The sequence below is a fragment of the Mastomys coucha genome, unplaced genomic scaffold (assembly GCF_008632895.1).
Source record: "Mastomys coucha isolate ucsf_1 unplaced genomic scaffold, UCSF_Mcou_1 pScaffold21, whole genome shotgun sequence".
NCBI lineage: Eukaryota > Metazoa > Chordata > Mammalia > Rodentia > Muridae > Mastomys > Mastomys coucha.
This window is the reverse complement of record NW_022196904.1, coordinates 87311998-87321326: the sequence shown is the minus strand read 5'-3', so window position 1 is coordinate 87321326 and position 9329 is coordinate 87311998. Positions and strand designations below refer to the sequence as shown.

Below are 9329 nucleotides of genomic sequence, written 5' to 3'. Positions count from 1 at the left end.
ACAGGCAGGCAGGCAGGCAGGCGGACAGGCAGACAGGCAGGCCGACAGGCAGGCCAACAGGCAGGCCGACAGACAGGCTGGCAGGCAGGCAGGGAGAGTGCTGGAGCAGTAGCTGAGAGCCTACGCGCTGAGACATAACTTCCAGGCAGAGAGAGATGCCATGCTAGATTGTTATGCCTTCAACATGTGAGTAGAAACTAATCTTTTCTTCCTGAAGTGGCTGTGCCAGGTGGCTGCCCCAGCAACGAGGAAGCTAAGTTTTTGTGTTTTGGTCATTTTCCCATGTCAACAGACAGACTCTAAGTTCATGTCATGTTGAGAAGCAGATTTCTCTCCCATCTAGACAGCTATTGTATAGCTCATTGTGTCAATTCCCACAGCTCTTTACGGCTCTTTCTACTTTTAAATGGCTACTAACAGTGCACTGTTTGCAGTGAACTTACGGGAAGCTGATCAAAGCCCACTCACTTGCACAGGGTGTTCCAAAGGCCCGAGAAGGATCTAACAGTTTTATACTCTTATTTTACAATCTTTGTGTTAAAGGGACCCTCTTAAATGATATAAACACCAGGCTCCAAAAAACCTGGATATGTGCATTGGCTATTATAAACATTCTTACACTTTTTTTTTTTTTTGGACTAGTTTTTATTTCCTTAGGACCGGTTCCTAGAGATGGAATCGCTGGGTCAGAGCAGACACATTTTTTAAATTCTTGAACATATCACCAAAGGGGCCTCCAGACCAACTTAAGTCCCGGTCCAGATGAGGATGATTCTGACAGGCTTGTGTTTCCCTGTGGGGATGATTCTAACAGACTGTGTTTTCCGTAGCTCCAGGTGTTGTTATTGCTGTTATTCACACTTCTGAAGGAAGCACCATGATCTGAGAGGTCCATGATTGAGAGGAAAACAAACTCCAAACCACACCCTAGGCCTTTCCTCCCACCGTGAGCCTCTTCTTGACTTGTAACTGTCCTCCCTTCTCGAAAGCCGGCCACAATCACATAGTGACCCCGACTCCTGCCATAGGCAGGAATCAGGCTTCTCCGAGCTGAGCAGTGTCAGAGCTGCTGTGTGTCTCTGAAGAGTCTTTCATTCATCAGTGCCTCCAAAGCGCAGGTCAGAACACCTGCCGTGCTTTGTAATATGCTAATGAGAGCTTGTGAAATCTCAGTGCAGTTTAAGGGAAAAAAGAAAACATTTTGACAACTGCATTCAGCAGAACTGGTTCCCTATAGAATCGTGTGTCTCTTTTATGAGTCAAAAATCTTCCTTTGGAAAGAGGTCTGTGTCTACATGCTTTGCCGACTGACAAGGGGACAGGGCACAGTCAGATTCAGGGTGCATATTGACGGGTGGGCTCACAGTTTTTAAATTCCTGTGCATGCCATGGAAGGAAAGGAAGGGAACTTCTGAACCCACAGCAGAACTGGGCTCTGTATCAGGTGCTGGGGATTGGAGGAGACAAACTGCCCTGCCCTTGAGAAAGTCACAGTCTTGGTGGGAGGTGCAATTTCATTGCTCGTGACACACGTCACTATGAATCCACATTATGCAGTGTCTTGAGAAAAATCAGAACTTAGGAGATGGCTGTGAAGTGCTTGCTAAACTAACATGGAAACCTGAGTTTATGTCTCCAGACTATATTTAAAAAAAAAAAAAAAAAAAAAAGGGCCAGTTATGGTAGTGCGTGCTTGTAGTGTCCTGGGGAGACAGAGTCGGGAGGATCTCAGGGACTCACTGGCTAGCCAGCATAGCTGAAATCAGCAAGCTCCAGGGTCAGTGAGAGGCCCTGTCTCAGAAAATGTGGTGGCAGGCTGGTGAGATGGCTCAGAGGATAAAGGCACGGGCTGCTCACACCCCTGGGACCTGAGCTGGCTCTCTGGAACCTTGGGGACCTGAACTGGCTCTCTGGAACCCTGGGGACCTGAGCTGGCTCTCTGGAACCCACTGAAAGTTGAAAGGAGAGAAACAGTTCTACAAAGTTATCTTCTGACCTCCACAAGAGCCATTCCATGCATGTACACACCACACACACACACACAAATACACACTACTAAATATATTAGTAAATAAATGAAAGCAACAGCAAAAGGTAATTGTTTTCTTTGTATTCTTTAACAAAAGATAGCTCAAACCAAAACAAGAATAAACATGGTTGTGGTGGTTTGAATGAAAATGGCCCCCCATAGGCTCATAGGCAGTGGCACTATTCGGGGGTGGGGGGGTAGCCTTGTTGGAGTAGGTGTGGCTTGTAGGAGGAAGTGTGTCACTGGGGGGTGGGCTTTGAGGTCTCAGAAACTCAACTCAAGCCCAGTGGTTCACTTGCTATTCCTACTGCCTGCCCATCCAGAGGTAGATCTCTCAGCTTCCTGTCCACTAGCATATCTGCCTGTATGTCACCATGCTTCCTGCTATAATGACAATGGCCTAAACCTCTGAACTGTAAGCTGCCTCTATTTTCTTCTCCTTTATAAGAGACACCATGGTCATGGTATCTCTTCCTAGCAGTAAAACACTGGTAGAGAACAACAGAGGAAGACACTTGCCAGCCCTTACTTCTCACATTGCCCATGTGTACACTCACCCCTCACAGAGACATGCACAGATTTCCATATGCTCCCATGTGTAACGATTTCTCCAGCTTTTACATATTGTAAACTAATCAAGACTACATCAATGCCTGTGTGGGCCAAATCGAGCATGACTGAAGGCTAAGTTTGACTCAAAGACCCTCAGCATTCAATCTTTAGCCTAGAGAGTGGTCAGCAGTTCCTGTTCCTAGTAAGCATGGAGACTGAGGCCTCAGCAAGAGGAGCTGGAGAAGGAAATCTGTGGTGCTAGCTGGGAGAGGAGAGGAGCTGATGGAAATAGGTGTCACTTGGGGAGAGTATCAGATGATCAAACAGGCAACTAAAAGGCTGACAGTAAAGTTCAGGGGCTTCTAGCAAAGAAATAGATGACAAAAAAATAAGTATAAAATGTAAAAAATCAAATGACAAAATTCTTGAATATAAGATAAATATAAAAACCAATGGTTTTCTGATTTTTGACAATAAACATATAGACATGGACATTTATAATGTTTACAAATTTATAAACTCATTTGTAACACTGACTAATTAAATACTAAGAAGTAAATTGAATCAGGGAGCGCCTATTCAAAGAAAATCATGTGTGATCCAGGTGTGGTAGCAATGTCTGAATCCTAGAGTGTGGGAAGTTGGAGTCATATAGACCGGGATTTTAATATCATCCTCAGCTATATAGAGTGCTTAAGGCTAGCCTGGCATACAAGAGACCTTGCCTCAAAACAAACAACAAGCCAACAATAAAAGAAAGATAGAAGAAAGATCAGGCCTCACCACATATCCATGCCAAAGCAGTTTCTGCCAGAGATGTACATGAAGAGCCACGGCTGCCAGGCTTCTACCAGGAAAGAGATTTCCATGGATATTCCAGAGTTAGTGGAGATAACACCAGCAAGAGGAGTTGTCTTACAGGTATCAAACCAAAGTAAAACCAGTCACCAGGGAGCCAGACCAGGTGAGATGTTCAGATAGAACATAATTGTTTGACAGAATGACCTGTAAAATTCAATAAATTTATCTGAGAGCAAATAGAGTTTGATCTGCCCAGCTCATGACACAGACATAGAGGTCTGTGTCAGGTCACTTAGAAACTTAAGTGTGGGCCAGTGAAACAGCTCAGTGGGAAAACTGCTTGCTATGCATGCTGGGCCTCCTGAGTCCCCTCTCCAGAACCTTCAGTAGAAGGAGAGAACCAACCAAACCCTGATGGTTGTCATCTGGAATCCACATGTGTACCACAGCATACGTGCATGTATACATACATACATACATACATACATACATACATACATACATACACACCACACATACACAGTAATACATCTTTGGGTTTTTTGTTTGTTTATTTGTTTTGTTTTGTTTTGTTTTTGAGACAGGTTTTCTCTGTGTAGTCTGTCCTGGAACTCACTCTGCAGACCAGGCTGGCCTCGAACTCAGAAATCTGCCTGCCTCTGCCTACCAAGTGCTAGGATTAAAGGCATGTGCCACCACTGCCCAGCTTAGTAATATATCTTAAAATGAAAAAAAAAAGAAACCTTACATATAAAGAAGCACAGAAGAACCCAGTGTGGTCGCGCATGTCTTTAATCTCAGCACTTGGGAGGCAGTGGCAGGTGGGCCTCTTGAGTTTGACCCTAACTGGACTGCCTTGTCTGGCCTCAGTGGGAGAGGATGTACCTAGTCCTGCAGTAACTTGAGGTTCTGGGGAAGGGGAGGGGGAGGGGAACATATGAAGGGGGGAACTGGGAGGAGAGGGGGTGCTTTGGTCAGGATGTAAAGTGAATAAATAAATAACTTTGGGTTCAGTTCCCAACACTGCCATGATGGCTCACCACTGACTAAACTCCTTTTCCAGAGAATCTGACTCTTCAGGCTTCCTTAGGCACCAGGCACACATGTGGTGCACAGACATACACAGACATGCACAGGCAAAACAATTATACACAAAGCATTCTGTAAAATTCTAAATCAACAGGGATTTAGAATACATTATTTGTTTTTTACCTACCATCTGATGTCCATTTTCTGTCTACCTGTATTGATGGCTATCTTTGATTGTTAAATTGGTTGAATTAAGAAGCACACATTGGGTTGTGTCTGAGAAAGCTTTCAGAGACATAGAGCCAGAGAGCTTTGGCCCACCCTGATTGATAACATCTACAGCACAACCCCTACACCTCAGGCTTAGGGAACACTGAGAAAGAGGGCAGCAGAAAGACTGCAAGAGCCAGAGGGGCAGAGTGTTTATAAGTTAGTGTATGTATGGTAGGAGCTGTACCTGTGAATTGTCACCTTCATCACCACCACCACCACCATCATCATCATCACCACCACCACCATCACCAGCAGCAGCATCACTACTGTCAATCATCTTCATTAGCAGGGGAGAGCATGAACCTTGTTCCTCATTACCACAAATTATGTAGTCAACTTTTCCCCCTTTCAGGAAATTTTAGGAGTCAGGACATCTGAAACACAATGGCTAAGCTTTGCCCCGAGAACCACCTTCACAACCACGGTATCTCTCCTGCTAGGTAAGACTATCCCTGGCATCTTAACAATACAATCACCTAAGCAAGACCCGCACAAGGACACTACCAGCTGACATTCCAATGTGTATGTAGGAAATCTTTCAAGCGTCCACTCCTACATGAAGAGCTACAATCAATTAGTGGCTGCTAAGAGAGGGAGAACCAGCCTCCTCCAGGGAGGAGGCCCCAGATGGGTTATCCAATCCCAAGGGGCCAACCATAAATGAATACACAGATGAGCAACACTAACTGGACTCAGTAGGTTATATTTATGAATATGTGTATGTGTGTGTATATGATACATCCATGCATATACATAGCAATAATAATCACAGAAGAGATCATGAATGTGAGGGCGAGTTGGGGGAGATGGAAAAAGCTGGAGGCAGCAGAAGGAGGGGAGACACCATGTAGACAGGGTATCCATGTATGAAATTCTCCAAAACAATGTAAAAAGGGAAAGCAATGTCCATCCATAATGAATGGCTAAATACATCAAGAACATTAACACTGGAATATCATGAACTCCAAAAAATGAACAGAGGTACATCCGTTTATTTGAGGGGATGTCTTTGAAATATGGTTCAGGGTTTTTTAAGGTACAGGAGATATAGGTAAGGTATAACAGTCTATAGTCCTATGTTTTTGATAAAGCAGTGAGAGAAAATCTCTAATTTATGCATATTGTGTTTGCACACAGTTTGTTTTTTGTCAGCAAAGACTGGATCCCGGGGAAAGCATATGGCGGCCCCAACAGAAGGTTGGGATATGGTTGGGGAAGCTGGTGGGATGGGCTGACATGAACGATGTAGAGAGACCAGAAGCCAGAGCCATTTGTTCTCTGGAAAACTAATAAGAATAGTAATATTTCTGCAAACAAGGGGTCTTTGGAATCAGGCTACCCATGCCTATGGCACAGTGCTTGAGTCCCGGAACACAACCCCAGGCCTCTCCCTACACACACACACACACACACACACACACACACACACACAAATACACACACACCACTCCCCCCCATCTCTGGTTTTCTTCATGATTCCAGAACCAGAATCAAAGAACTCTGGAGCAGGGTGGGGAACATCTCAGAGGCCACTGCCTTCAGTGCAGAGCTGGCCTCTGCCCCGGTCCACAGCGCAGTCTCTGCTCTCTGAATGTGTTTAGGTAAATCTGAGGGGATATCATCCAGATTCTCTCAGATTAGTTCTCTTCATCTCTCAGCCCCCAGCAGGTGCTCAGAAAGGACTCCCCTGGGTCCCACTCCCTGTTTCTCTATCATATAGCTCAGCCAATTTGTCATTGCTCTTAATGTGTATATGAGAGAGGGGAAGGGGGAGGGGAGGGGAGGGGAGAGGAAGGAGAAAAGGAGGAGGGGAGGAGGAAGGGAGTTAGAGGAAAGGGAGATGGGAGGAGGGAGAGAGAGGGAGAGAGAGATGGAAAGGAAGGGAGAGAAGGAGGAAGAGAGGGAGAGAGAAAGAGAGGGAGGGAGGGAAGGGGAGGGAGGGAGAAGGAAAAGGGAGGGGGAGGGGGAAGAAAGGGAGAGAGAGAGAGAGAGAGAGAGAGAGAGAGAGAGAGAGAGAGAGAGAGGAGAGAGAGGAGAGGGACTATTATTTTTTTAAAGAGAAGGCCCGGGTGTCCTCATGGCTCCAGCCTTTGCCAGCTTTCAGTGGCTCCTTTCTTTACTCCACTCCCCCACCCCCATTTATTCTCTAATTCATTCCAAAGCTGCTGCTCAGTAGGTTTCACTGAATCTTCTACTTTGTAGGGTGTTTTAGGGAAGGCGGGGTGGACACATGACAGAATCCTGGGACGGCATCCACAGCTTGGGAAGGTGGAGCTGGGCAAGTTGGAGGCTCTCCTGCTGAGAGAAGATTCCAGAATGCTGAGTGGTTCAGAAAGACCAGCGAGCTCACGGATGAAACCCCACTGTGCGCTGGCTCTCCTGCAGCCAGATGGGGCTCTCCCTTGGACCTCTTTTCTCAAGCTGACACCCTGCTGTCCCTGTAGACAGCTCAGAGGCCTTCCAAGCCCCTCACTGCTCCAGCTGTGAGGCCTGTGCCTAGCTGCAAACAAAGTCTCAGAACACAAAACCTCCCTCACCACTGACAGCTTCCTGGCTTGTGCTTCAGCCCGAGTCTCCTCTCCTCTCACAGTAGACGCTTTACTTAACTGTCCCCAGGTTTCCCACAGACCCAGCACCCAGGGCCTCGAGTATGTTCAAGCACTCATGCATTACAAATAAGCACGTTGATGAGAGAGCCCATTGTACAGATGGAGAAGTGGAGACACAACAGGGCCGTTAGCCCTCACCTTCAGAGCAAAAGTGGCCTGAAGAGCAGAGGTGGCCCCGGATCTGAGTTTGATTTCACAGACAGAGTTCTCTCCAGGCCAGCCTGACAGGAGGCTGGAGGTGGGAGTTGTGTGGAGTGGGGTGGGAGCTGGGTCCTGAGAACCAGCTGTTGAGAGGCTTGAAGTTGGGATGGCCAAGTTCAGGGAAAGCGCAGCTGGGGAGGAGCCAGGCTGTTTATTATACTTGGTCTGTGCTCCAAACCAAGCTGATGGATGGAGCCACTCCAGTTCCTATAAACAGCTCAGGCCTCCTGTCTTTCCCCCTAGCCCTCCTGTTCTCAGCCCAACTGTTTTTAGGGAGATGGAGGTGCTAGTGGTGGGGGGAGACAGGATGAGAAGATAGGGAGTGTAGAGAATGGAAAGTTACAGATAAGACAGAGACCTCAAGGCAAGGGGAGACAGGACAGCAGAGGCTAACCAGAGAGTACACTTACGCTCTGCTGGCCTCTGCGCTCTCTGGATCCCCTGGGTCTGTCTGAAGACTAGTCAGAAGCCCAAGAGGTCCTAAGTCCTGGAGGGCAGGGTCCATTAATTCTGGAAATCTTTTCTGAGCTCCCAGTCCCTAGAGACACACAGAGGACTCTGGGTAGGAATTTTTTCCCCAGGGCTCTCAATCTGATGGTGGACCAGACGGACGCTCAGTGCTAGGTGTGAGGGGTTCCACAGGGATACAGGCAGCAGGAGGAAATAATCCAGGCCATCTCCTCAGATGAGGTAGTCCACTCGGACAATGGTAGCAGGAGTGTGTGGGTAAGTTGGGTGTGTGGGGCATTCCTGATGGAAGAGGGGAGAGCCTGGGTCAGATGCTAGGGCTGCTCTGCTGCTCATTGTTGGGCATGGTAGTACAAGCCAGTCAGTCATCCCAGTACTTGGCAGGAGGAGACAGGAGCTGAAGGTCATCTGTTCAAGGCCAACCTGGATCACAGGATACCCCAAGTCAAAAAAAAAAAAAAAAAAAAAAAAAAAAAAAAAAAAAAAAAAAAAAAAAAACAAAGAACAAGAAGCAGGCAAGATGGCTCAGTGAGTAAAAGCATTGCTGCCAAGGTTGACAATCTGATTTCAAACCTCCATATTTACAATGATAGGAGAGATTCCCACAAGTTGTACTCTGACCTCCATGCACATGTGCACAGATGCAAATAAATAAAACATAGTAAAAACAAGACAGCAACCACAACGAAAACCAATAAGAAAAAAAAAATGATTACTGGCAGCAGAGTGGGAATATCCTGGGTTTAGGTCTCAACTCTAGAATCTGAAGATTAGAAATCTCTCCAAACACTGTAGGAATAAGGTCCCATCAACTGCTCGGCATGGACTTAGCGGGATACGCTAATACCTGGTGGGCCTCAGCAGAAAGGGGCTGGGGACAGCAGGTGTCTACCTCCCAAGGTCCTCCAGGCTATCTGTTTGCAGCGCAGCTGACTCAGGCCCCTGGATCAGGTGGACTGAGGTGGTGAGACAGCTGAAGGGGGTGGGGCACAAGAACCTAGTGAACTGGATGAATGTGGATGACACTCCAGGTGGCCTCTGACAGACAGGGCACACGGTGGGGGGGCCTCCCTCTCCCTGTGTCTTAGTCAGGGTTTCTATTCCTGCACAAACATCATGACGGAGAAGCTTACTTCTACAATGGCTGTTGATCACCAGAGGAAGTCAGGACTGGAACTCAAGCAAGCCAGCAAGGAATATCTCTCCATGGCCTCTGCATCAGCTCCTGCTTCCTGACCTGCTTGAGTTCCAGTCCTGACTTCCTCCGGTGATCAACAGCCATTTTGGAAGTAAGCTTCTCGGTCATGATGTTTGTGCAGGAATAGAAACCCTGACTAAGACAAATTGGTACCAGCATAGTGGGGTAT

The 9329-nt window shown here is 47.0% G+C and overlaps 1 non-coding gene across 1 annotated transcript; it reads right to left on the bottom strand.

The window, feature by feature from the left end:
• Window positions 1-4971: 4971 nt before the first annotated feature.
• LOC116104423 lies at window positions 4972-5132 on the bottom strand. Its single transcript, XR_004123910.1, has one exon. It is a non-coding gene; the product is annotated as a U1 spliceosomal RNA (small nuclear RNA).
• Window positions 5133-9329: the final 4197 nt, after the last annotated feature.